Source organism: Pyxicephalus adspersus, chromosome 9, assembly GCF_032062135.1.
Source record: "Pyxicephalus adspersus chromosome 9, UCB_Pads_2.0, whole genome shotgun sequence".
In the NCBI taxonomy this organism is placed as follows: Eukaryota; Metazoa; Chordata; class Amphibia; order Anura; family Pyxicephalidae; genus Pyxicephalus; species Pyxicephalus adspersus.
In genome coordinates this window covers 18,649,677-18,652,047 of record NC_092866.1, presented here as the reverse complement: position 1 = coordinate 18,652,047, position 2,371 = coordinate 18,649,677, and positions in this window count along the sequence as shown.

The following is a 2,371-nucleotide window of genomic DNA, read 5'->3' as shown; positions in this document are numbered from 1 at the left end:
GTCTTCTTCATGGAAAAATAAGACATCCCCTGAAAATAAGACCTAGTGTGTTTTTGGGAGCCAAAAAAAATATAAGACAGTGTCACGGAAACACGGTAGCAGAAACTCCTTCCCAGTTGCTGGATGCATCTGCTGTCAATGGGCATAATGTTTTAAAACTCTCCATGGCTGGAGAAGATACACTTTCATCAGTGTGATCTAACAAACCTCCAATGGATCTGGTCCAGGATTCAAAAGATGTGCTAACAAATAGCAAACGACTTTAAGAAAACCATTCCAGGTTTGCTGGATCACCCAGCTCCTCTGATGAAAGTGTATCCTCTCCAGTCTTGGAGAGCTTTAGTAAATGAGGCTCAAAAAGTCTTTGTTGTCATTAGCACTCAACCTGAAATGTAACTCTTCCCATGCTGGATTGATACATAACTTATACCTGCCATCTTTACCAATCCTGTCTACCAATTTTATACTTACATCTGGGATAGATGACATATTTTACCAAACATACTAATAACGCAGTTCTTACTGTGAAACTTGTTAATTATCGACCTCCACAATTTGTTGTTACGATTATTGAAGATCGCTTTTGACTTCCTTATATAGGGGCTCTTTTTGGCTTATACTGAAATTAATGGACGATCATTTGCATTTGGTACATCAAATCTTATTGATATGACATTTTAAGCTGAAGTCAATAAATTGACTGGATTTCATAATATGTTTGTCTAATTGTTGGAAAAGCCATTAGAAAGTACCAATAAATCAAGGATATGAGCATGTTGCTTTAATCTTTACATTTCTATAATCAACTAAGGGACTGTCAATTTATGCTTATGGTCAGAATTATCCAATACTTCAAACTAAATCAAGCGGGCCAAAAATACACTTCTTATAAGGTATAGATAGGCAGACTAAAGCCAACAGTAACTACAGAAATCAAGAAAAAAACATGAAAAATAATTTAGAAAAAAACTCCACATCCCTATGTATATATTTTGAAAAGAATTACATGTATTTTTTTACAAAAATAAACAAAAGTAACTAAAACAGACAAAAAAATTACCCATGTGCTCAATTAGAATCTTCTGCATGCTGTCCTGTCTATATAGATTTCTTTTACTTTTATCTTAGGTTCACTGAATCATGATTCTGTACAATACATATGTACATTAGCTGTAAGGGGTAAATGGTTCCATCTTCAGTGTACAATTGAACACATCAAAGCTACAACAGATAGCCCAGAAGAGAGAAAGGATGTCCGCTGTTAGTGCAGTACCAGGCCAGGCTTTTGCTTTGGAGTCTGTCAGGGGTAAGGCTGGGATAAAGGGTAGCTAAAAGTTTGTCACCTAGGGCACTTTAACACCAAAAGGGCAAAACCAGAAACTTATGCAGCTTAAGTAGTTTGGAGTTCACGGAAGATGCACTTTAGCTTTTGTTTTTTTGCCTTGGGTGCTAAAGGACTTTGGCTTTGTACACACCTCATTTGGTTCTCGTTCAATTATTGTTGCAGGATAGGTAGAGGCAAGGTAGAGAATCTGACGTGTGTACAGCGCTCATCTGAGATCATTCACAGATTTTTGTCCTGGCAGATCCACAAACAATCGTAATACAAGTGAATGGGAGAGAGCACAGCTCTGCTAGCTCGTTCTCCGTCTGCCCTCTCCATAGAGCAGAACAGCGCTGTTATTCATGCATCTTTTAGTCTTTTGTCGTTGGAAGGGCTCATGAAAGATCCTTTTCAGCGACAAAAATCGAACATGTATACGTAGCCTTAGCCCCTGCACTGGCCAGGGGTGCCTGTATTACTACAAATGTTTTGGCAGATAAAAAAATTCCCTATATGAAATGTGTATCTACTTGCGTGTCTGGAATGCAGCTATCATTAATGATGTCCAGAAACTTTAAAAAAAAATGAGCATTAAGTTTTGTACCACCGAGATGCTTCTAGTGTTACTGCAGTCCATCAAGTGGTGGTCAGTGGGATAGGAGGGCACATCCAAAAATAATATCAGAGGTTTTTTGTCTGTGTTCCTGTTAAAGATAATCCTTTACTTAAAGATAACTTCTGAGTCATATAATAAGCAGAGGCCCAAACATAAAAATTATGAAGTCAGTTCACTTAAAAGTGCAAAACCTTATTTTATTCTCATGACGTGTTGTAAAGGATGTTTGGAGGAGCACTTACACATCTTTATTAAGGTGACCAAACAAGCCCAGTAAGGGCCCAAAACATACTTGGAGATTTTGCATTCAAATTTCCTGTTGGAAAGGAAATCTTCCTAGATGATACACAGACAGCACAACCTGGAGGAAGTTGTAACCCTTTCCCATTATGTCCCCCCCCCCCAAAAAAAAGTACAGAAAACTAGATGGA